This window comes from Vulpes vulpes, chromosome 14 (assembly GCF_048418805.1).
Source record: "Vulpes vulpes isolate BD-2025 chromosome 14, VulVul3, whole genome shotgun sequence".
NCBI classification, from domain to species: Eukaryota; Metazoa; Chordata; class Mammalia; order Carnivora; family Canidae; genus Vulpes; species Vulpes vulpes.
The window spans coordinates 18,338,074-18,363,042 of NC_132793.1; the positions used below are offsets into that span (position 1 = coordinate 18,338,074).

General features: G+C 46.0%; 1 protein-coding gene across 4 annotated transcripts in view; it reads left to right on the forward strand.

The window, feature by feature from the left end:
- The first annotated feature begins 52 nt into the window (after nucleotides 1–52).
- The window catches only part of ZHX3 (zinc fingers and homeoboxes 3), a 125,068-nt gene continuing 100,151 nt past the window's right edge, over nucleotides 53–24,969 (forward strand). Inside the window, exon 1 of one of the 4 annotated variants that reach the window (XM_026009661.2) lies at nucleotides 53–894. The gene's annotated coding sequence lies outside the window, so the exon portion shown is untranslated. Of the gene's footprint in view, nucleotides 895–22,133; nucleotides 22,321–22,756; nucleotides 22,908–24,969 lie in introns of those variants that run through there. The other 3 variants (XM_026009664.2, XM_072735854.1, XM_026009660.2) reach the window with 3 other exon arrangements.

A 24,969-nucleotide genomic window follows, 5' to 3' on the forward strand; every position in this document is an offset into this window, starting at 1 on the left:
ACCCAGACGGGCGGGGCGGGGCGGGGCGGGGCCGGCCTGAAGGCCCCACCCCGGCCCCGCCCCGCGCCCTGGAGCTGCGGGATGCGCGGTCCCGCTGGCCCGCACCTGCTCCCCCGCCAGGAGCTGCAGAAAAGCGGGGATTTTCGAATCGGGCCGACTTAGGCCGCCCTGGCTTTGGTTCCAGTTCGCTGCGTGACCCTGGGTGAGTTTCCCCCAATCTGAGCCTGTTTTCTGCTTTGGCGAAGGGGATAGCCACCTTGTAGGATTTTTGAGATCACAGGAAACGACTTTGTGGGCCGCCTGGCGCTCACACGCCCCCTCCTCAGGGGCAAACTTTCCCTGACCGTCCCCCCTCCCTCCACTAAACCCCGTAGACTGGACAGGAGCCTGGAGTCATGTGGACTCACGCAGTCCACAGTTGGGATTTCATGTTTGCTTGACTATTTGATTATTGTGTGTCTCCTCATTTGAAGCTGAGCTTTGGGGAAGTAGGTCGCGTTCATCCTGACACCCGAGCGCCCAGTTCAGTGCCTGACATACAGCAGGAGCTCAATAAATGCCCGGTCCTACATTGCATCCATCTGACCCACGGGTGGAGCGACGGCGCGCTCAATACTGCCACCGGCCAGCAGAGGGCAGGCGGTGACCAGCCTTTTTGCCCAGCTCGCCCTCCTGGCAGCCAGCAGGCGCCGCGGGCGGAGGACAGGTGAGCCCAGGTGCGCTCACGTTTGAAAAATCGGTGGGCGCGCGAGCCACGAGCGAGGAGCCGGGCTAGGGCACGGCATTTCCTTCGGATCTGTGGCTCACGAGGCCTGTCCTGGATCAGAGACCCTTCTGGCAACCTATGTGGATGTAGGACTCCTGCGAAGAGGATTCGCTGAGAAGCATCAGGAGGTGAGGGAGTTTGTTGTGAAGGGGGAGGGCTCCAAGGAAAAGTTTGGGGGGTGGGGAGGACAACTGTAAAGAGCCAGGCTTAGAGGGTCCTATGCGGAGGGGAGTGACAGGTGGCCGCTATTGTTCTGTGAGCCAAGATGCCAGGACATGGGGGTAGTGATTGGCCTCAGTGGTCCTCACTGTAGCAAAAGCCATTGGGTGTCAGTCCTAAACCCAGGCTGTGCTTGGTGCTTGGCTGGTATCTAGGAAGAGCCCTGCTGGGAGCAGAACCATCTCAAGGTGGCCTGAGGGCAGCGTCACTCAAACGTATCTGTGGAAGCATTATATATATCCACGATATTCAACCGTGAAAACACACAGGAATTCCTCAAGGGAGCCTGGGAGGAATGGAGAGGTTGGAGGGATGGCTACACCTGCCGCAGTCACCGTACCTCTTTGAAACTCAATTTCCTGAGCTGCAAAACAGAGATAACCCCTACCTTGCCAGATCGTATTGTGAAGATTAAAGCAGGACGAACTACAGCAGTAGTTTTCAACCTTGGCCGTGCATTGAAATCACCATTCCCCGGGGCAAATATTGATATCTAGGGTACTGGGATCACCTGGAAAATCTGCAGGTGATTGCAGTGTGCAGCCAAGGCTGAGAATTACTAAGCTAAATAAAAAGCTGGATACAGCACAGGGCACACACTAGGCGTTCAGTAATGTTTATCACATTGTTCAAAAAAAATGGAACACATATTGTTTTCATTGTTCCTCATGAGAGAAAAAAAAAGTTGATATAAAGTTTGCTGCAGAAATTGGATTTCCGACGGGCTTGTTTCCGGAACTATGAATCATCTGGGATTTGGTGATTATGGGGGTGGGGGAGACAGAGGCAGCCTCTGGTAGTAGGACTTATCCCACTGACCAAATGAGCTGAAGGAGGCAGGGACCCCCCCTGTTCTAGCTTGCGGTTTATATAACCATTTCCAAGGCATCTTGTGAACATGCAAGCAGTCTGGGTACTTGCATTGATCATTTCTGGGGTTAAGAACAGAGGTTATTTTCTCCCCTCTCTGGGTACACTCACCAGATGGGCCTATGCCATTGGCAACTGTTTCTTGAGTAACCCCACAAGTGCAGGTGGCACCTCCTTCTTTTTGGCCTTTATTAACCTTATGTGCTTCATTAAATTACAGACCTAATGATTATTTACTGTGCCTCACTATTTTTTGCTGGGCAAACCTGACATAAAGTGGGAGGACCTGCTCACCAGTCCTGCAGCTGTGACCACTTGTCTTGGCAGCAAGACTGGGCCCTGGAGCAGCTCCTCAGTCACTCCTGGTGGCCTAGTTGAAAGAGAGAAGCGAGGCAGAGGAACCTGTGTCTGGCCACCTCTAGTATGGAGGCTTGGGGCCAGGGAGCAGGGTCAGGCCGTTGATGTCTGGCTAGGATTATCAGATTTAGCAAAAATAAATAAATAAATGACACCCAATTAAATTTGAAGTTCAGATAAATAACAAAAGTTGTGTTTTTTTATTTTTTTATTTTTTAGTGTACGTATGTCCCATGCAATTTGGGACATATTTATACTAAAAAAAATTTCATTATCTGTATTTCAAATTTAACTGGATAGCCTTTTTATTTGCTAAATCCCAGGTCTCTACGACTGACCAAGAGCCAAGGAAAACCTAGCAGTTAATTTGCTACTGTGCCTCCTGCTCATTGTTGCCACATTGAGATTCCACCTGTCACTGCTCTGCTCCAGAACTGTGCGTGGCTCCCATCTGCTTCCACAGCACAACCTGGACTCCCTGGCTGCTGCGCTAGGCCTTGTTCTCCTGCCAACCCAGCTGACCTGCCTGGGCCCTTACCCATCTCTACCGCTCATGTTTTCCCTCATGGCATGTGTCCCTCCCACTCCCAGTAGCAACTGCAAACACTTATCAAGTACCTACTGGGTGCAGGCACCATGCTTAATTCTTCATCTGCATAATCTCATTTGATTCTCTCAAACCTTCACATGGCAGGGACAGAAGTTTTCATTTTACTGATGAAGCAACTTATGCACACAGTGATTCTTAAAATGTGGTTCCTGTGTCAGCAGCAACAGCACCTGGTGACTTCTTATAAATGCAAACTCTGAAACTACACCGCTATGAATCAGAAACTCTGAGGGTGCGGCCCAGCCATCTCTATTTTGATAAGACAGCACCCCCACCAGTGTTACTGATGCACACTTGACTTTGAGACCTGCTGCTCAAAGAAGGGGTGAAGAGGTGAAGCGACTGCTGGAGTTTGTCACCAGGCAGAGGTCTAAAGGATGGCAGACGATCACTAGGCAGGGTGTTTATGATCTCACTGAGCACCATACCCGGGCCAAGCACTGGGAATGCTGCAGTGACCCCACAGTCTTGGGGTGGGTGGGGAAAAGAGAAAGGTCAGATAGTCGGGGAATTGCCACATAAGATGACCAGGCTTAGGTGGGCCAAGCCCAGGAGCCTATAGCAAGATAGAAGGGGTCAAGGCTTTCCCAAGTACATACCCAAGCTTGAAAAATAAGTTGTAACTAGTTAGATGAAGAAGGGTGGGAATGATGTTTCAGGTGTAGGGACTATATGGTACAAAGGCCCTGCAGAGCTACCTGGGGGTAGTTCAGTCTTGAAGATGAAGGTAAGAAGAGTTGGGAGCCAGGGGGGAAGGTGGGGTGTGGGGCGAGGATCCTCTGCCCTCAGCAAAGGAAAAAGCTTTAATGGGTATTGAGAAAAGCCCTCTGCTTCCAGGTGGATTAGGCACTAGGGAAGATGAAGGTGGAGGGTAGAGATGCAAGGGGTGCCTGGCCTTCCCCCGCCCCTAGATTCAGGGTGCTTCGGACATCCAAGGCGTCTGCTGAGGCTCAACCCCCAATCGCAGCAGAGGGCAGGTGCTCAGTTCCAAGACCCACGTTGCGGAGCCCAAGGAGGTCCCCTTCCGGGACTGAGAGGCTGGACTGGGGAAGCGGGTCGGTCACGGCCCCGCCTTCTGCGCCCCCCCCCCCCCCCCGCCCCCCTGCTTCCGACCTGCCCCCTGCCTCTGCTCCGCCCTCCTCCCCTGGCTGGAGAAAGCCGGCCTCTGGGGTACTGGCCTGGGTTGCTTTTGCCTCCCATGTTCCCTGTTCCTGCTGATGTGGCAAAGGCCACGGGGCTACTGGGCCTCTTCTCCCAGCTTTTCAAGGACAGGCCCTGGTGGATGTGGTCAGGGATTCCCGGGCTGGAGCGCAGGACGCTTCCACAGCTCTCCCCTCCGCCTGCCAACCGAGCCTTTGTTGCCAGCCTAGGACTGCCCGGGCCCGGCCAGGTTGCCTGGCAGTGTGGACTGACGCTGGGCAGTTCCCGATTCCAACTGTCCTTCCCGGAAAAACGTCAGTTTGGCTGAACCTTAGAAACCCTTCGCAATTTCTAGCCTAGGGAAGAATACTGAAAGATCATTAACCACTGTGTGAAGTGGAGCTTTCTCTGTGTCTAAAATCTGTGCAGGACTTGCCAGCTGCCCCACGGGCTTGGCCTTCAGCAAGGGGACCTCCTGTTCTTTTTATTTGCCTATACCTTCTGCCCCCACCCACCATCTGGCAACCAGGACCATGTTTCATTAGGCTTTGCAATTCAAGAAGGGTCTAGTGTGGTGTCTTCCACTTAAATCTTCAAAAATATTATTTAGGGAAGATCAATTTCTGTTGGGCTCTAAATTATAGATAGATGGAGTATGTATAGTAGGACAAGGGCAGTGTAAGTGGGTGGGAGTGGTGAGTAAAGCCATAGATGCTAGGGAGAGAAAGTGAATGCAAGATGACCCATCTGGCCTTGAATATTGGGCAAAACCATGGGCATCAAAGAGCCACGGATGGTTGTTAAGCATGAGAGCAACAACACTGCTGGCCATTGTACTAGATCTTTTGGAATGCTGTTGTACTGTCCTGCTCACATTGTTCTTTCTACCTAGAAAGTTCTCCCCCTGCCCCCTATCTATATAGTCAATGCCACCCCATTTTTTTAGATCATAGCTCCTTACTTCCTCAGGGAAACCTTCAATGGCAGAGAGACTCTAAGGTGACCCCCTGTATCCTCATCTCCTGGTGGTCATGCCTTTGTGTAATGCCTTCCTTTTGAGTATGAGTGGGGCCTGTGATTTGCTTTTTTATTTTTATTTTTTAAATTTATTTTTTATTGGTGTTCAATTTGCCAACATATAGAATAACACCCAGTGCTCATCCCATCAAGTGCCCCCCTCAGCTGTGACTTGCTTTTAACCAATAGACTACGGCAAACGTGAGGGGACATCACTCCCTTAACTATGTTATATAAGAGCCTTGCTATCAGGGCACCTGGGTGGCTCAGTGGTTGAGAGTTGGCCTTTGGCTCAGGTCATCCCGGGGCCCTGGATCAAGTCCCGCATTAGGCTCTCCACAGGGAGCCTGCTTCTCCCTCTGCCTATGTCTCTGCCCCTCTCTGTATGTCTCTCATGAATAAATAAGTAAAATCTTTTTTTAAAAAAAAAAGTCTTGCTAGCAGACTAGCTCTGGAGACTCTCCTTGCCAACTTGATGAAGTAAACAGCCATGTTGAGAAAGCTCACATGGCAGGGAGCTATGGGTGTTCTCTAGGACCAATGGCAGCCTCCTGCTGACAGCCAGCAAGAAGTTAGAGTTCTCAGTCCTGCAGGAAATGAATCCTGCCAACAACCTAAGGGAGCTGGAGCCCCTAAGTGAGAAGGTAGTCCTGCCATCGCCTTGATTGCAGCCTTAGGAGTCCCTGGACAGAAGACTCAGCAAAGCCATGCCCAGACTCCTAACTCAGAAACTGAGATAATAAATATATGTTGTTCAAGGTCTCTAAGTTGGCAGTGACTTGCTATGGAGCACTAACTAACTAGTACACCTTCTGGTTAGGTTAACTCCTTGAAGCTGGCTCTCGTAGCATCAAATGCCTTTTGTTTTTAATTTGCTTTTTCATTCTCCTCTTTTATGTGACAATTTATTTTTTAAATTTATTTATATATGCCACTTGATGAATAGTATGTCTTCAAGAGGGCATTTTGGCCCATCACTTTGCCCCCAGAGTCTCTCCTGATGCCTGACATATGGAAGACCTACAGGAAGTGTTGCATGTGTTAGTGAGTCCATGCTCTTATTTAATCTTTACTACAATATGGCTAAGCAGGAACCGTTGTTACATATAAAGGAAAGAAACCAGTTATTAACATATGCTTAAAAGTATAGTGAACAAAATCTATCTTATACCTACAAATTTTGGTTTATACATGCCACCATATGTTAATTTTTAGTATGACTACAGAATAAATACTTCGGGAGCAGGGCATAGATTGCATGGTAGGACATCCTTCATGGAGGATGTTCTAGAAAGCATAAACATCCAAAAATACTTTAGGGCTCCTTTGGTTTTCCCAAAGACTTAACTCTTACTTAAATCATTCTTTGGATGATTCTTTGGAAACTCCTACTGTGTCACTGTCTTTTTTCTGACCTGACACAAACAGGCCCTCATTTGCCAGTGCTTTGCGTGATTCTGTTTGCCAACATCATGCTCATTGACTTCATAAATTCTACATCTTTGGCAAGATTTGCAGTTTCATTTTGTACTCCATTTGTGCTGTACTCCCAGAGGTCAAAGTCATCTGACTGCGGGATGCTATTAAACCCAAAATCCATTCTGTTTGGATCTCTGCTCTGAAGCCTCCCATAGCTCCTAATCTCATACCTCCCACCACCACCCTCCTCGTTCACCACCCCCCCAAACAGCTGCCACATTCACCTCCTCACAGATCTACAAGCACACCAGGCACACACACCCCTGCTTTGCCCTGGCAGTTCCCAGAGTGCCCTTTCCCCAAACACCTTCCTGGCTCATTCCGTCACCCACTTCAAGATTACTCAGATATCGCCTTTCTACCCTGACCACTCCCATCCACCTTTCTTGTTCTAATCTTTTCCAGTGAAAAAGGTGAACCACCTTTTTTCCGTGCTATATATTTTACTTTTTTTAAATATTTGGTATTTATCTCCCCCTTTCCCCAGCATATTCGAGAATGTAGGCTCCATGAGTACAAGACTTGTCTTCATAATTATATTCTAAGAATGCTGTCTGGCACATAGTAGGTCTCCAGTAAAGGTTAGTGGGTGACCGTCCTCATCTTTGATGGGCTTGCCTCTAGCTCAAAGTCTCCATCCCCTGCTGCTGGCCCAGCTCCTTCTGGCCTGTCTCTCCAGTCCTCCGGTCCCCGCCTGGGTGATATGACTTGTCACGGGCATCTGCCTGATCCGGAGGGACTTCCTGGGGTGCCAGAGTGTTGACTTCACTGTGTCCCTGCCATGTCTCCAGCAGGTGTGAAATACTAAATTCCTGTTTTTGTTTTGTTTAAGGGCAAGAGGATTAGGGAGGAAGGAGAGAATGAGGGAAGCAACAGTGGAGAGCATTGGAGAGAGGACCTTCACAGGTTTTCTTGGGGTCCCCACCCAGTCAGCTTTCCAAGCAGCTCAGAGGAGCAGCTGGCAGTGGGTGAGGTCTGTGTGCCACATATCCTGAGCTGAGTGCCACGTGGCAGAAGCAGCCCCGTTGAGTCATGGGACACATAGCCACACTACTTTGTAGAGTTTGGTGTGTGGAGTATTTTTGTTTTTTACAGCCCAGCTGTCTGTGTAATGACTTCCTTCCCTCGGCCTTGTTCACGGAGGTGTCCCTGAGCGACCAGCTGAGTCACCACATTCCTTGCAGCTTAAAACACTGGCCCCAGTACCAAGGCCCGGTTCCTTCGTGTAGATGGGACCTTTCAAGGCAGCTATGGAGTGCCCAGAAAGACAAGCTATAGAATTCCCATTTCGAACCCACACCCTTCCCCCAAAACATGATTAAAAACCAAGTAAAAATGGAGAGAAATTCTATCTGCTGTGCATGAGGGAATGACCACAGCCGTGTGTCATGGCCTGAAGAATTATTTGTCAGCGATCATGAAGTAGATACCAAATGAGGGAGGGAGAGAGGGAGGGATGAGGAACCGACGTTCATGCAGCGTGAAGAGTTAGAAACCCAAGTGAAGACTAGGAACTCTCCGTGCCCGGCTGGCAGGAATAGAAACTTGCTTAGCCCTTCTATAAAATAAGCAGATAGTTGTCAGTAACATTAAGGATGCATGGGGCACAGAGGTTAGCAATTTCATTCTTTGTAAAATATTTTGAAAGTTTGCTCAGATACACATAAGACAAGAAGGAGGTTATTTAGAATAGCATTATTCATGGCATGGGAAGTGCTAAAGGAAGGAGCTAGTAAACCGTGGTGGATGCCTACCTTTGGAATTCCACACAGCTCTGAGAGGTAATGAAATAGGTGTAAATACCACAGCATTGATGGGACTTATAGTGCTTATAGTGGGGAGAGCAGTCCAAGAGCTTGAAAGAATAACCCTTCTCATTTTATTGAGGTGTGACTGATGTACAGTAAACCACACCTATTTAAAATGTGTGGTGTAAGCTTTGACATATGTAATTACCCATGAAACCACCACCACGATCAAGATAATGAATATATCCATCACCTGTAAGTAAGAAGTAGCGCTACATGGGTTCAAATGGGCAGATGTCCAACATCTGTTGTTTTTTTTTTTAAGATTTCATTTATTTGAGAAAGCACACAGAGAGAGGGAGAAGCAGACTCCCCACTGAACAGGGACCCTCCCCACGTGCGGCTTGATTCCAGGACCCTGAGATCACAACCTGAGCCAAAGGCAGACGCTCGAATAACTGAGCCACCCAAGTGCCTGTGTGTGTGTAATAGAATCCTATAGTTATAATAGTAAAAAATGTTTCAATATCCTGAAAAAAAAATCTGGAAGGACACACACAAAACAAAATTATACTTGTTGTTGGGAATCCTATGAAAACTGCCTGGCCCTATTTGGCTAGTGTACCTTGCATTTCAGAATTGCCCACACCTTTGTCCCACTTTGTGGTTTCTAGGTCTCTGGTGAAGGTTTAATATGCTGGAAATTCATCATTATGATCTCTTAACTTTGAGTGACTTTATTAAAATGTTACTGAGGTCATCATAATGAACCCCAACAAAAAGGGTGCCTGGCTCTTGTTCTCCACCCCCATATTGGACAGCTGTGTCAATAACTTCCTTCAGCTCACCCCCAGAACCATTTTCTCTATCATCTCTCTAGCCTGGAGATATTCCAGCAGGAGGGGGTTGTGGCTGGGAACAAAAGAGTGATTCCCCAAATTGTTTGTAAATCCATTTTTTAAGTAATATTTACACCTGAGGTGGGGCTTGTGCTCACAATTGTGAGATCGAGTCGCATGCTCCACTGACTGAGCCAGCCAGGTACCCCACAAATCCATCTTCTATTACTATTCTTCACATATAAGTACAGGATGGGTGAAGATTGTGGGGGCAGGGAGCATGTTGAATTTTGTCTGGCTATGCGTTTTATATACAAGCAGTCATTAATGTGCATGTTCTTTTGTATCTGGCTGTTTCCACTCTACGTTGTTTTTTTTTTAATTTTTATTTATTTATGATAGAGAGAGGCAGAGACATAGGCAGAGGGAGAAGCAGGCTCCATGCACCAGGAGACTGACATGGGATTCGATCCCAGGTCTCCAGGATCGCGCCCTGGGCCCAAAGGCAGGCGCCAAACCGCTGCGCCACCCAGGGATCCCCCACTCCACGTTGTTTATAAGAGTCCTTCTCCCACGTTGTTGTGTGCAGGTGTGGTTAATATCTTGTGCATAAAGCATTCCATTGAATGAAAATATTAGTTTATCCCATCTACCGATTGACATGCCAGCTGTTTCCAACTTGGGACTATTGTAAATAATGCTGCTGTGAACTTTCTTGAACACGTCTACTTGCTCTACCTGGGCATGCATTTCTCATGTATATATTTTAAGCAGAATTGCTGGGTTATAGGTATTCCTATGCTTAACTTAAAAAAAAAATGCCAAACTGTTTCCCAAAATGATTATACAAACACACTCTTCCTGACAATATATGAGAGTTCCCCTTGTGCATTTACCAACAGTTCTCACCAGCAACTGGTATTATCAGACTTTGTACTTTAGCCATCTGGTGGGTTTGTAGTAGGTGTTCTCTCCAGTTCATTTCCCTGATTACTGATGAAGCTAAACACCTTTCATACATTAATTGACCATTTGGATTTTCTTTGTGTGGAGCCAAGACCCTGTTCTTGCCCATTTTCCCATTGCTCTGTATTTTTCATTATTTGTAGTAGTTTTTTTTTTTTTTTTTTGGTATATTCTGGATATAAACCCTTTGCCAGATATGTACATTGTTAATCTTTCTTCCCTTTGGCTAATGAAGTTTCTTGATGAACAGAAGTTCTTAACTGTAAAGAAGTCCAATTTATCAGTCTCTCACTTGTGGTTAGTGCTTTTTCTAATTTAAGAAAATTTTTCCTCGATGTCATAAAGATGTTGTATGTTATCTTCTAAAGACTTATTGGTTTACCTTTCATATTTTAGTCCATAATATAGCAGAAATTGGGTTTTGAGTAGGGTGTACAATGGGATTTCCAATGTCATTTTTCCCATATGGAAATTCAATTGACTCAACACTATTTATTCAAAAGATCATTTCCCCACACTGTTTTGCATGCTATCTCTAACATTAATCTGTTTGATGGGCGGGGGTCTCTCTTCTGTTCATTGGTTTTTTTCTACTCTTATGCCAACACCAGTCCGTCTTAATTATTAGAGCTTTATTATAAGTTTTGTTAGCTGCTAGAATAAGTCCTCTTCAACTTATATTTCTTCAAGAGTACTTTAGCTGTTCTTGGCCTTCTTCAGTTTCATATAAATTTTATGGTTAGAATGATCTTGTTAAGTGCCATGTAAAAATCAACTGGGATTGCTTTGAATCTATAGACCATGTGAAGAGAATGACAGCTTTACAGTATTGAGTCTTCCAGTCTATTAAGATGCTATCTCTCTCCATTATTCACTTATTTATTGTCTATTAAAATTTATAGACCTTCTTCATGGTTTTCTCCATAGAGATCATACATATCTTTTGTTAGATCCATTTATAGGTACTTTGTATTTTTTTGCTACTTCAAAACTATCTTGACTATTCTTTAGAAAAACAATTTTCTCACATTTGCTGGAATACAGAAGTAAGGTTGACTTTGATAAGTTGATTTTGCAACCTGGAAAAGGGCCTTCAATCAGAACCTAACCATAGTGTCACCCTGATGTCAGACTGCCAGCCTCCAAAACGGGGGAAAATAATTCCATTGTTTATAAACTACTCTTTGTGACTTTTTTTGTTATAGCAGCCAACTGAGATAATTTATTGGTTCTTAAAGTTTGAGACTCCTTAGGTTTTTCCACCTACACAAAAATGTCATCTTTAAAGAAAGACAGTTTTACTTTTTTCTTTCCTATCTTTATGACTTTTTGCTTTTTCTTGCCTTATTGCCCTGGGTAGGATATCTTGTAAAAATGTTGATGGGAGGTGGTGATAATTGAATATTCTTGCTCTGTTCCTGATCTGAAAGGAAAATGCTCTCTATTTTACCATTAAGAATGATGTTGGCTCTAGCTTTTCCCCCTGTATCTCCTATATCAGATTGAGGAAGTTGTCTTCCATCTTTAGGTTATTAAGAGTTTTTGCTGTGGATAAGTGCTGAATTTTGTCAAATGCTTTTTTAGCGTCTATTCAGATAATCAAGTTATTTTTCCCTTTTATTCTGTTAATGTGGTTGGTTGATTTTTAAATGTTAAACTAATTTGCATTCCTGAGATAACCTCCATTGGTTATGACTTATCCTTTTAATTTGTTGCTGTATTTGATTTGCTGACATTTTGTTTAGGATTGTTGTATTGATGGTTATGAGAGAGAGTCTATATTTTTTCTTGTCATGTTCTTGCCAGGTTTTGGTGGTACAATTATGTTGACCTTATAAAATACTTTGGGAGTGTGTTCCCTCTATTTTCTGAGAGAATTTGTATAAATTAGGTATTCTTTTTTTTTTTTTTTAAATTAGGTATTCTTATTTAAAATCTTAGCTAGAATATTTTTACTTTTATCTTTTAGCGTATATGTCTTCATATTAAAATGTCATAAATATCATATAGAATCTTGTATTTTGTTTAAAATTTCCCTGTTGATCTTTCTCTTTTTGTTAGAATCTTGAGCCCACTTATATTTAACATAATTACAGATATGGCTACAAACCATTTACATCTGTAATCCTGTTGCTTCTTTTTGTCCTACCTGGGTTTTGTTCCCATTTTCCTTTTTTTTCTTTCTTCTCTTGGATCAGCCAAGCATTTTTTATTATTCTATTTTATCTTACCCTTTAGATTTTTCAACATTGTGGTAAAATAAACACAACATTTGCCATCATAACTATTTCTAAGTGTACAGTTCACTAGTCTTAAGTACATTCACATGTTTGTGCAACCAGTTTCCAGAACTGTTTTCATCTTGCAACACTGAAAACTTAAAAAATGTTACTGAACAATAATTTCCTATTCATCTGTCCTCTCAGTCCCTGGCAATCATCATTCTGCTGTTTCTATAGAGTTAACTATTCCAGGTACTTCATATAAATGGAGTCATACAGCATTTGCTTTTTTGTGACTGGCTTATTTCACATAGCATTATGTCCTCAAGGGTCATCTATATTGTAGCATGTTAGAATTTTCTCCCCTCCTTTTTTTTTTTTTTTTTTTTTTTTTGAGAGAGAGTGTGTGCACTTGCATGCACACGGTGAGGGGCGGGGGAAGAGGGAGAGGAAGACAGAGATGATCTTAAGCACACTCCATGCCCAGCACAGAGCCCAATATGGGGCTCCCTCTCATACCCCTGAGATCATTACCTGAGCCCAAAGCAAGAGTTGGTGCTTAACCAACTAAGCCATTTAGGCACCCTGAGAATTTTCTCCCTTTTTAAGCCTGAATAATATTCTTTTTTTTTTTTTAAGATTGATTTATTTGAAAGAGAGACAAAGAGTATGTGTGAGCATGTGTGTGAGTGGGTGGGGGGCAGAGGGAGAGGGAGAAGGAGAGAAGCAGACTTCCTGTTGAGCATATAGCCCGAAATGCCACTGAATCTCACAACCCTGAAATCATCACCTGAGCCAAAATCAAGAGCTGACTGCTTAACCGCCTGAGCCACTCAGGTACTTCAAGGCTGGATAGTAGTCTTGTGTGTATATACCACATTTTGTTTTTCCATTCATCCATCAATACACATTTGGGTTGCTTCCACCTTTTGGCTATTGTGAATGTACTGCTATGAATAAGGGTATACAGATGTGGCTTTGAATTTCTGCTTTCAGTTCTTTTGGGTATATACCTAGAAGTAGAACTTCTGGATCATATGGTAGTTCTATGTTTAATTTTTTTGAGGAACCATCATACTGTTTTCCACAGCAGCTGCACTATTTTATATTCCCACAAATAACACACAAGTGTTCCAATTTCTTTGCAACTACTCCAACATCTGTTTTTTTCTTTCTTTTCTTTTTTGGATAATAACCATCCTAATGATTGTGAAGTGGTATCTCATGATTTTTATTTGTCTAAGCTTGGCTTTTTATCTCCATGAATGCAGTGTGTTTGGCTGTTTTTGGTCTTTGATAATTTCCTGTATTTGGAGTCATCATGAGTGTTTCTTTGTTGTTTTACTTATTTCCTCTTGTGGTATCTTGTCGTCTTATAGGCCTGGCTGTATTTGTGCATTAGGCATTGCAGTGCATCTAAAAAATTGTTGTAAAAACTATTTTTAAGGTTAGAATGATGTGAACTTCTTCCAAAGAGATTTTCTTTAAAAATATATTTGATTGATTGATTGAGAGAGCATGAGCAGGAGGGACAGAAGGGAGAGGGAGAGAGAAAAATCAGAAGCAGATTCTGCTCTAAGTGCAGAGCCTGACATGGGGTTTGATCTAATGACCCTGAGGTCTTGACCTGAGCCAAAATCAAGAGTCAATCGCTTAACAGACTGAGCCACCCAGGTGCCCCCCAAAGAGATTTTTCCCCCCAAGCTCTAGGAGCACTAATAGTTTAGGATCCTTTTGCTCTGTATTCAGAGTTTGACATTATCTAGTCCACTCAGATGAGTTGAAACCATCTGTGAAATGAATGGAACACTTCCAATTCACATCTTCTCTTAAATTAAAGCTCTTTAGGATCCTAGATTACAGCAAAGTGTCAAGAATCTTGTTGGCTCAGGGCTTGAATGTCACACTGAAGAATCTGGAGAAGGGATGGGCAGTTGCTGGTCAATCTGCTTCGTCAGGGGGAAGCATATTGCATCTTAGTTCTGTGGTCCAGTGTGGGGAAAATGAGGAAGACATGCTGAGCCCGACTGGGCTAGGGATACAGAACCAGTCAGAGAGATGGTCTGTCCTCACTGAGGTGGTATAAGGCAAGGGGTCTACCATGTGGAGTATAGCAGGAGAAAAGCCAAGACTGCAGAGAAGCTACAGGTCATAGTTCACCTGTGCCAGAAACAGGTTCTCTTCTCTGGTTCTGGGCAATCTTTTTGGCCAGTGATCCTTCCAAGCTAGCCAATGACCACTTGTGTAGTCTTGGCTGAGCTTAGACACCCTAAACAGCTTCATGAGTGTTCTCTCTGGGTCTATTCTGAGCCCTCCATTTTGGTCTTCACCCAGCATATTGTCCCTACTCACATCACTTCAGTAAAGCCTCATTGCTCTTAGGATATGACTTAAATTATTCCCATGACCTTCAAGGCTGTACATGATCTGGCCACCTCTCCAGCCTTATCTCCTCCAATTATCTGTCTCATTGTACATTTTCGCTCTTCTTTGATTAAACCACGATGTATCTGTGATGACCCCAGGGCCTATGCATGTGCTGTTCCCTCTATACTATAGAATAGAGTATTCTTTTTTCCCCTATTTGTCTAGTGTTATGGACTAAATGTACGTATTCACCCAAAATGTGTGGCTATATTTGGAATATGACAGTAATTAAGATTAAATGAGGTCATAAGGGTAGGACCCTGATCCAATAGAATTAGTGTCCTTGTAAGAAGAGACACACCAGAGAGCTTACTTTCCCTCTTTTCCTGTGCACAAATACTGAGGAAAGGTCATATGAGGACATAGCAAGAAAGCAGCCATCTGCAAGCCAGGAAGATAGTTCTCACCAAAAACCAAATTGGCTGGGACTTTGATGTTGGACTTCCAGCCTCAAGAACTGTGAGAAAATTTATTTCTGTTGTTTAAACCACCTGGTCTATGGTATTTTGTTATGGTAGCCCGAGCAGACTAATACATCTAATTTAACCCCTATTTTTCTCTTTAGATTTCACACCAACTATTTCCCTAAATATCCTTGAGCCAAAGCCTCCTATTAGTGGATCTCATGGTACCGTGCCCTGTGTGAGATTTATGTTTTTGATTATTTGACCAATGTCTGCCTTACTTTTTTTTTTTTAAAGATTTTATTTATTTATTCGTGAGAGGGAGAGAGAGTGAGCGAGAGAGAAGCTGAGACACAGGCAGAAGGAGAAGCAGGCTCCATGCAGGGAGCCTTGCACAGGACTCAATCCCAGGTCTCCACGATCCCACCCTGGGCTGAAGGCAGGCGCTAAACTGCTGAACCACCCAGGCTGCCCAGTCTGCTTTACTTACCAGACTGTAAGCTACATGAAGGTCTCTGGTTTATTCAGGACTGCGTACTTGGGACCTAATACGGGGCCAGGTGGATAGTAGGTGCACAATACACTTTTTTTGAGGAAAAAGTGGGGACAGGCAATGCCTTGAGCTGAGCTGCTGGACATTCAAACTCATCACTGGTCCAGCAGAAACTGTATACTTTTATTTAAAGATTTTATTTATTCATGAGAGAGAGAGAGAGAGAGAGAAGCAGAGATACAGGCAGAGGGAGAAGCAGGCTGCATGCAAGGAGCCCGATGTGGGATTGGATCCTGGATCCCAGGATCACGACCTGAGCTGAAGGCAAATGCTCAACTGCTGAGCCACCCAGGCATCCTGAAATTGTATATTTATAATCAAGATGTGACAATAGGCCTCAGGATCCTGCCCATCATGTTTGGCTCAGGTCCTGGGCTGGGCCAGACCAGCTGAACCCCAGTTATAGAGGCAGGCAGAAGACTGGCTCTGCAATCAGGAATCACCATTGTATTTTTCTTACAGTGTTCTCTCGAGGAAGTCATAACTTTATAAATACTCTTATACACACAATTTTACTCCCTCCACCCACTCCCACAAACCAGTTCCTTCTTAATCCCAGAAACTTGTGTTTCACTGGTATGAAACACTGGCCCCCTCAGGATGCAGAAACTACATCACTAATTTGAACAAAGAACATTGAATATGCAGAATTACTAACTAATGAAAGGTGGTTAGTGATCAACAGGGTCAAAAGAGAGCTCCAAAGAATATAGACATAGTAATTGTAGATAGCACCTACTATCTCTAGGGCCAAGATAATATGCCCAAGGAGAGAATACATTTGCAAGTGCCTCTCTCAACCCCAAGGTAAGATTTGGGCCTTGTTGGAGAGAGCAGGAATTCAGCCCAATGGACGGTAGAGAAGTTTGATGGATGACCACAGGCAATAGGTCAAAGGTGGCCATCCAGGTAGCAGAAAAGCTTACTAGAGGGTGAGTGCCACTGGGTCTCCCATAGATCACTGGCAACCATGTGCTATAGGAGCCAGAAGAGCAGAATGGAATCTGGAAGGTTCTGATTCAGGAAGCCCCTTATGCTTCCATGTTTTTGTATTTCTCCAACATTCTCTACTGACAAAGCCTAACCTTGTGCCACTGGCAAAAGGGAAATGTTTGCAGAATTCAGCTCCGGTATCACAGGGCAAGCCAAAGAAGGGTGGCTTTAGAGCCGAGAGGCAATAAGTTAGTACAACTGGATTCAGAACCTTTCTTTAAAAAATTGACTGGACATCCTTTTTAACCTTTGAGTCCTTTTATAATGCATCACTTAGCATGTTAATAGTATCATGGAGCATCTCATTCAATTGTTGTAGGTACATCAGGGGTTTAAGTAAGTTACTCAAGTTCCCATAGCAAGTGAGGAAGACAGGATTTAAGCCCAGGAGTTTCAAATTTAAATCCTACTTACATACTGCATTAAACTGACTCCTGGATTCTTCCACTCCAGACTTTATAAATGCACATTAAGCTTTATGGAAAGTGATAGAACTCTATGAAATGAACTATGTGCTGTTGATTAAGTTTGGGGGTCTGTTGCTATCCTGGTTCTATAGGATTCTTCTCTTTTGAATCCTTGGTTCTCAGCTTGTTACTGTTCCTTTTCTGCGCTCTGCCTGCATTGTGATACCTTGTTCTAGAAAAGAAGCTGGCATATAAATCACAGAATTTTCAGCTTCTCTTCCTGTGATTGTTCAAAGTTCAGACACCTTCCCCCTTGTGATTCTATAGTGCTGGCTACTGCTCAGAGCTGTGCAGTGAATAAGATAGAATAGCCATAGATGGAGGGCTTTTGGTTTTGAGTACTAGAAAACCCAACTCAAATTAGAATCAATAATACAGGGAATTTATTGATTTACCTGACTTTACTGGTTCAGGTAAGCCTTGATCAGCACCCTAACTCTGTTTCTTTTTATTCTACTTTTCCCTATTCCATGTTTCGGCTTCATCTTTAGGCTGACTCTCTTCATGGTCGTAAAATAGTTGCCAGTATCAAATGGTTCCTCACTGACATCCAAAGACACAGTGAGGATTTTATTCAATTATTGTGATGAGGTGAATATTGGATACTGATAGATGTAGATCTGGGTAATAGGTCTATTCCTGAAGCACAGGAATACAGTACAAAGTAGATGAGATGAATTCACACTTAGCACAGACTCCACACTCACATGTGGGAAATGGGGTCTATCCCACCCAAACTGCCTCAGTATTGTACAATGGGCAGTGGGATACACTAGATGTTAGAAGGTACATCTCTAGGGCTAGGCTAGGTTTTACTGTGGTAGCAAACAAACCCCAGTATTTTATACAGCAGGGTTTACTTCTTGCTCACACTACATGTGTACTATGAGTCTCCTGAGGCGGCGGTGGTGGGGCGGGGGGATGACACTATTTAATGTCTTCTCCTTTTAGGACCCAGAATAATGGAGCTATCACCATCTTCCGTATTGTCTATTGTTGCTGAGGGTGAGTATACAAAATTGCCCTCTAGATCTTAAACTTTAGGCCTACATCTATTCCCATATTATTGACCCAAGCAAGTGGCATGGCCACTCCTGACTCCAAGCTGTGAGGAAGTACAATCCTATCATGTGCGTGGGAAACACACCAGAAATATTTGGTGGCAAGCATTAAATGTCCACTACCACAGGGAGCCATCGGAATACCCACAACAGAGGGCTTATGGAGACTACCCCAGTACTCTCTGTGTGACTATCAAATATCTCCCAGGTGTTTTGCCATTCAGTGGAATTCAGGGTTCTGCGAGGAACTTCTGTTAAAATATCTCAACTCAACACCATTCCCTTGTGTGTGTGTGTGTGGTCTTGATCCACAGGGGCTGGTTCCTGGTGAGCTACATGACCTGTAAGCTGGCCATGATTATTCTGAGGGAGGCAGAGAGGGGAGGCACCTGAGATAAGTTGGGTCAATTAGAGCCTCTTCTCTGAGATTTTGGGATTAGAGGGATTAGGAATTTTTAGTCTCTGTAGTTGGATTGTATCATGTACTTGGGAGTAGTTGGTAGACCTATTCTTCCACTGTATTACCTGGAAGGAGAGAAAACAAGTTTGTGGGGAGAGTCTTACTGGCAACCCTTGCTCTGCTTCCAACCCATCTAGAAGTCTATCTGGATTCTTGTTGGCCTGAGAGACCCATCCCTTTGACCCCTAAAAAGCCCTAAGATAAATTCTCCCTTATTTTTCTTTAACTGCCCTCAGGGGTTACTGGTGCTCATAGCCAGCAAACTCTTACTGATACATGCTCTTTGCCTCTAGACCCTGACACAAAAAAGGGGTCACAGGTGTAGTCTATTCCAGTAAAATAGAAATCAGGTGGCAATTTTAGTGCATCAGCTATACTTCTGGCAGTTTCTTTCCTGCTTGAGAAAGCTCATCAGAATATGAGTGAAGTTTAGGTGATATTATTATAGGGATCACCTGGAATCTGCTTTGGTTATTTTTTTTAAGATTTTATTTATTTATTCATGATAGACACAGAGAGAGGCAGAGAGAGAAGCAGGCTCCATGGAGGGAGCCCGATATGGGACTCGATCTCAGGTCTCCAGGATCACACCCCAGGCTGCAGGCAGCACTAAACCACTGCACCACCAGGGCTGCCCTTCAATTATTTTTTTAAAGGAAAATAATTTGTCTCCTTGAGTAAATATTAAGTGCATGCTGTTTGCTCTGCCTGGAGTCCTCTCCTCATCAACTCTTTAGACTCAACTCGTGTTGGCTCGTGTGGGAAGACTTTCTACACACTCCTTTATTGTATTAATTATGTCCTCCTTTCTACTTCCCAAAGCAGGTAGTGCATTCATGTAGTGTTACATACATATTTTCTTCCAGAAGTACTTCTTTGCATGTCTGTCTCATTTGAAATTCTGAGTTCCTTGGTGGTTGGGAGAATGCCTTGTTTACCTTCACATCCCACAGTACCTAGATTGGAGTAGGCGCTCAAAAAGCTTGCTGAGTAAATGAAGTTAAATTTGAGCAACATATTCCATATATACTGTTATTAATTCAAGAAATACATCCTGAGTCTCTAACAGTGCCAGGCCATGTTCCAGATACTGCAGATGAGCAACACAAGTCCTTGCCCTCAGAACATTACAGATGATATTCAGGTCATAAGGGCTATAAGGATAAGTAGAGCAGGATGAGGGGAGAGAGGATGATGGGAGTGGTGGGACTTGATATTTTAGTAGAGTGGTCTGGGTAAGTCTGAGGAGGTGGCTTCTGAAAAATTTGAAATTTGGAGTAAGGGCACATGCCTTTTAGTACCCTGGAGTTTGAAACATCAAATGTGCAGTCTTGCGGGAGTAGTGAGCCTGCATGTTCTAGAAGCAGAAAGGAGGCTAGTGTGGCTGGAATGGAGTGAAGGGATAGAGTACAAGGAGACACAGTTAAAGAAGGGGAGGAGTGTTGGGGAGGGGTCACAATAGGCTCTTCGAGATCCTTGACGAAAAGATTTTGATTTTTGCTCTGAGATGGGAAGGAATTGAAGTAAGCTTTACAGAAGGGGAGAGAGATGTTTTGCCTTGAATTTTAACAGAATTCCTCTGGCTTCTTGAGAACAAGCTCTCTGAGAGCAGGGTGGAATCAGAGAACAAGTAGAATCTGTTCACTGCCATATTCCAGGAAAAAGATGATGAGGGCTCAAATGAGGGTATTTTTAAAAATTTATTTATTTATTCATGAGAGACACAGACTGAGAGAGAGGGTCAGAGACACAAGCAGAGGGAGAAGCAGGCTGCCTGTAGGGAGCCGGAAGTGGGACCAGATCCTGGATCCTGCATCCTGGGATAACGACCTGAGCCAAAGGCAGGCACTCAACCATTGAGCCACCTAAGCATCCCTCAAATGAGGGTATTTTAAAGGTATTTGGGCCCCGGGGATCCCTGGGTGGCGCAGCGGTTTGGCGCCTGCCTTTGGCCCAGGGCGCGATCCTGGAGACCCGGGATCGAATCCCACGTCAGGCTCCCGGTGCATGGAGCCTGCTTCTCCCTCTGCCTGTGTCTCTGCCTCTCTCTCTCTCTCTCACTGTGTGCCTATCATAAATAAATAAAAATTAAAAAAAAATAAAACAAATAAAGGTATTTGTTATTGAATTACATGTTGAGTATGAGGATAGGAAAAGAGAAGTTGAGGATGACTTCAAGGTTTGGCTGGAGCCTCCAGAAGGATGGAATTGACGTTGATTGAGGTGGGGAAGACTGAAAGGGACAAATCGAGGGGCAAGTTCCAGAGTTTGGCTTTGGACATGTCAAGTGTGACATACTGTGCCCACTCTCTTTTATTTATATAGACATATATAAAATGTTTTCACTATTTTTCAGAGTCTGAAGGTTAAAATTCAACCTGAAGTTAAAGTCAGCTTTATTTGTTGAACACCAGGCACTGTGCAGAAAGCTTCATGGGTGCTGTCATTCAAATCTTTCAATCGGTTCTACTGGCTTAATTACTAATATTTTCATTGCTCTTTTATGGATTAAAGATTAAATGGCATGTCCAAAGTCACTCAGCCAAGGATTAACCTGTCAATATAATGCAGATCCGGGATGCCAAGGGATGTCAGGCTGCAGAGCTCTTGCTGTTTATTAATCGCTGGATTCTAAAGGTGGGGATCACTTTCTGAGCATATATGCCATAGACATGGGCTGCATGACAACACAGGACCCTGGGATGTGTGACCCCCCCCCCCCCAAAAAAAAAAATCAGAAAAGGGCCCATCGCCATCCCAGGTGTTACACGTGACACAATGGAAGCTGTGAAGAAAGAACAGCATTAGTGTACCTTTGGAGGCTGATGCTTGCACAAGTTCTCAAATACCTGAAGATTTTTTTTTTAAAGATTTTATTTATTTATTCATGAGAAACACACACAGAGAGAGAGAGAGAGAGAGAGAGAGAGAGGGAGAAGCGCGCTCCCTGCGGGGAGCCCGATGCAGGACTCGATCCCAGGGCCCCGGGACCACGACCTGGGCCAAAGGAGGATGCTCAACCACCGAGCCACCAGGCATCCCTCAAGTACCTGGGGATTCCATCTTAAAAAGCCATCAGAAGCTGCTGATGCTTAGAAATAGCAGGGATTAAAAACTGCAGTGGATCAGGGAAGAGCCAACCCTCGGGCGATGCTTGTTGGGAAACACCACAGGGAGAGGGGCCAGGCAAGGGACCAGGATCCCTGCCAAAGGGTAGCCTTGTGTGACCTTCCCTAGGTGGGCCTCCAGAGGGGCCAGGATGCGGAGCACAAAGGCCGGGGGCCCCTGGGGCCGCGGCATCCGCCCCCTGCGCCCTCCTCCCCCGCCCCCTCCGGCTTCCACGCGGGGAGACGCGGGACGGCGCCTGCGCATGCGCCGGGCAAGGTCCGCGCTCCGCGACGTCAGGGGGCTCGCGCCCGCGTGAGGCCCCGCCCCCCGGGCGGCAGCGGCGACCTGGGCGGGGGGCCCCGGGCCCCGCCCCCAGCCGAGCCGAGCGGGGCCGAGCCGCGCCGAGCGGCCCCGAGCGCGGCCGAGCCGAGCCGAGCCGAGCGGCCCGGAGTCGGTTGGTGCAGCTGCGTCCCCGCCGCCCAGCAGTCCGCGGCTCCGGCGCCGCCGCCGCCGCCTCCTCCGCCTCCGCCTCCGCCTCCGCGGGGCCCGCGCCGCCCGCCGGGAGGGAGGGAGGGAGGCCCGGCCGCGGGCGCCGCCGCCGCCGCCGCTGCCAGGTGAGCGCCCGCCGCGGCCCGCCGGCCCCGCGCGCCCCCGCCGTGTCAGTCCCCGTGTGCGTGCGTGTGTGCCCCCCGCCCGCCCCCCGCCCGCCGCGCCAGCCCCCCGCCCCCCGCCCCCCGCCCCCCGCCCGGCCCCGGCCCCGGCCCGCCCGGCGGCCGCCCGCCCCTCCCGCGCGCCGCCCGGTCTTTCTGTCAGCCGCCAGCGCCCCCCTGCGCGCAGGCCCCGCCCCTTCCCCCTGAAGCCCCGCCCCCGCCCCATCTGTCAGCGCCCCCCCCCCCCCCCCGTGCCCCGGGGCTCGCCGCGGACCCTGCGGGCGGGGAGGGCGCGGGGAGCCCCGGCGGGGCGGGGCGGGGCGGGGCGGGGGTGCGGGGCGGGGATGCCCGCGGCGCCCCTCCTGGGCCGCGCTCCCGGGCCGCGTGCGGAGCGCCCGCCAGCCCCGCGGGGAGGCAGCGGAGCCGGGACTGCAGCCTCGCTCGGGGGCGCGGCAGAGCGCTGGCCGCGGGCCCCCGGAGGCCGACGGCGGCGAGGAGCGGAGCTTGGGGCTTCCGTCCCGAGGAGCCCGTCGGAAGTGCTCGTGCCGCGGGTGGGATGGGGAGCTCGAGTCCCCCCGAGTCGCGCGGTTTGCATTTCTGAGCAGTGATTGCCCTGGGCTGGTGCCCCGGGAGAGGCTGCTGCGGGGCGGGGAGGGGAGGGGAGGGAGGGGAGGGAGGGAGGGGAGGGAGGGGAGGGGACGAGGACGGACCGCAGCCTCCGTTCTGTTTTTATCTGTGTCATGTGGGCACGTAGTATTTATGCACGAGACCCCCGCACCTGCGGCTTGCGGAGAGGCGTCGGTCGGCCCGGAGGGAAGCTCTTGTAGGTTGTCTCGACGTTCTTTATTTGTAGCAAACTCAGCATCGCGGTATTTCAAAACTAAGAGGAAAAATGCGTCCCCAAACACTTGGTGTCCTGCCGGATAGTTCTCAACCGCGGGGAAAGAGCCAAAAGCGCACTTCATTAGCTGGAACAACTTATTCGGGCTTAATTCGTTTCTAAGAGACATAGAGTGGAAAAATCCAGAAGCGGCAAAGGAGTATCAAAAGAGTCTTAGGAAATTAATGAAAGGGCCCTTCTATTGCCGCCCTGGAAAGATGGTATCAAAGTTGCTGTAGAGGACACAGCTACTATGTAATGATAAACATATTAACCAAGTTGGTTTTGTGACCTTGATACGTTGGGCAGCGCTTGATTTGCACGGTGCTTCTTTAATAGGCAAACACGGCATGGGAGTGGGGTAACTTTGGGAGAAAATGTTCCCCGCGTTTTGTTTTGTTTTCATATTTAAGATTTTCAACTAGGGCAGTCTCCTGGTAGGAGTGTTCTGTTTAGTTTAGACATAACATTTCTTAAAAAAAAAAAAAAATCACAAAACTAATTCATGTTTAAAGCAGAAAGCTAGAAAAACAAAGAAAGGCTTGAGGGGAAAAAAAAAAAACCACCCATAATTCCACAAATGATAGGGAACCACAATTAGGTATTTATCCTTTTAATCTCTTGTTCTTATGCATAAGTATTTTTTTTTCTTACAGAAATGCTACCATACTAGGAGATTGTTTTGTTATATACTTTTTCCCCCAACTTATAAGTAGATTATGTAGAATCTTCTAGATTATGTATGCCTCGGACATAAAGGCATGAGAGGAGGATGATGGAAGTAGGGATTCAGTGGTGATTATACATAATTCTTTGCTTAATCTGATTTGCAACTTGAAATGGCTCTGTAGCCCGAGGTATTGTCTCCTCTTCTATAGATATATAGTTACCCTATTTATTAATCATAAAACTTGTGTATGAGTAAGAACTTATGTTATCTTTGTGATACTTTAAAAAAATAAATTGGATCCTCTGCTTAGAGCGATATAATAGCTTCTCGTCTTAAAGTAAAATCTGAATTCCTTGCCACGGCTGACTAGGCTGCCTCCCTGTCCTCACTTCCAGTTTTGCCAAACAGATCTCTTTGCTATTCTTTAAAAAACTTTTAAACATATGCTAGCCTCCATGCCTTTGCATTTGCTGTTCCCTCTGCCTAGAGCTCTGTTCCCTGGATATGGTGGTTCTTGCCTCAGATGTAACCTTATCAGGTTTTTCTTGACCCCTTTGTGTAAAATACACCCACTCCCTTCTCCTCCTTAACTTTTTCTTCATAGCACTTACTCCTACTGATGAGTACATATATTTGTTGATTTATGTCTCTTCTCCCTCATTAACACAGAAGTGTGGCTTTTTTCACTGATGTGTCCTCAGGGCTCAGAAAAATCACCTGACACATTATAGGTGCTTAGTATTTGTTGAATGAATGAGTGAATGAATGCTCATTATCCGTCCCTTCCTGTGACCTTCCTGTAGCCTCCTAGGCTTTTTAGATAGGGCTGTCATGAAGTGAGATAACAACCCTGTAAAAGTCAAGATAGTCCTCTCCTTTACCTATCTGAGAAGAATTTTACAAGTGAGGCTTATAATCTTAAAAAGAATTGTAGTCTTGGGCAGCCCCGATGGCTCAGCGGTTTAGGGCCGCCTTCAGCCCAGGGCCTGATCCTGGAGATCCAGGATCAAGTCCCACGTCGGGCTCCCTGCATGGAGCCTGTTTCTCCCTCTGCTTGTGTCTC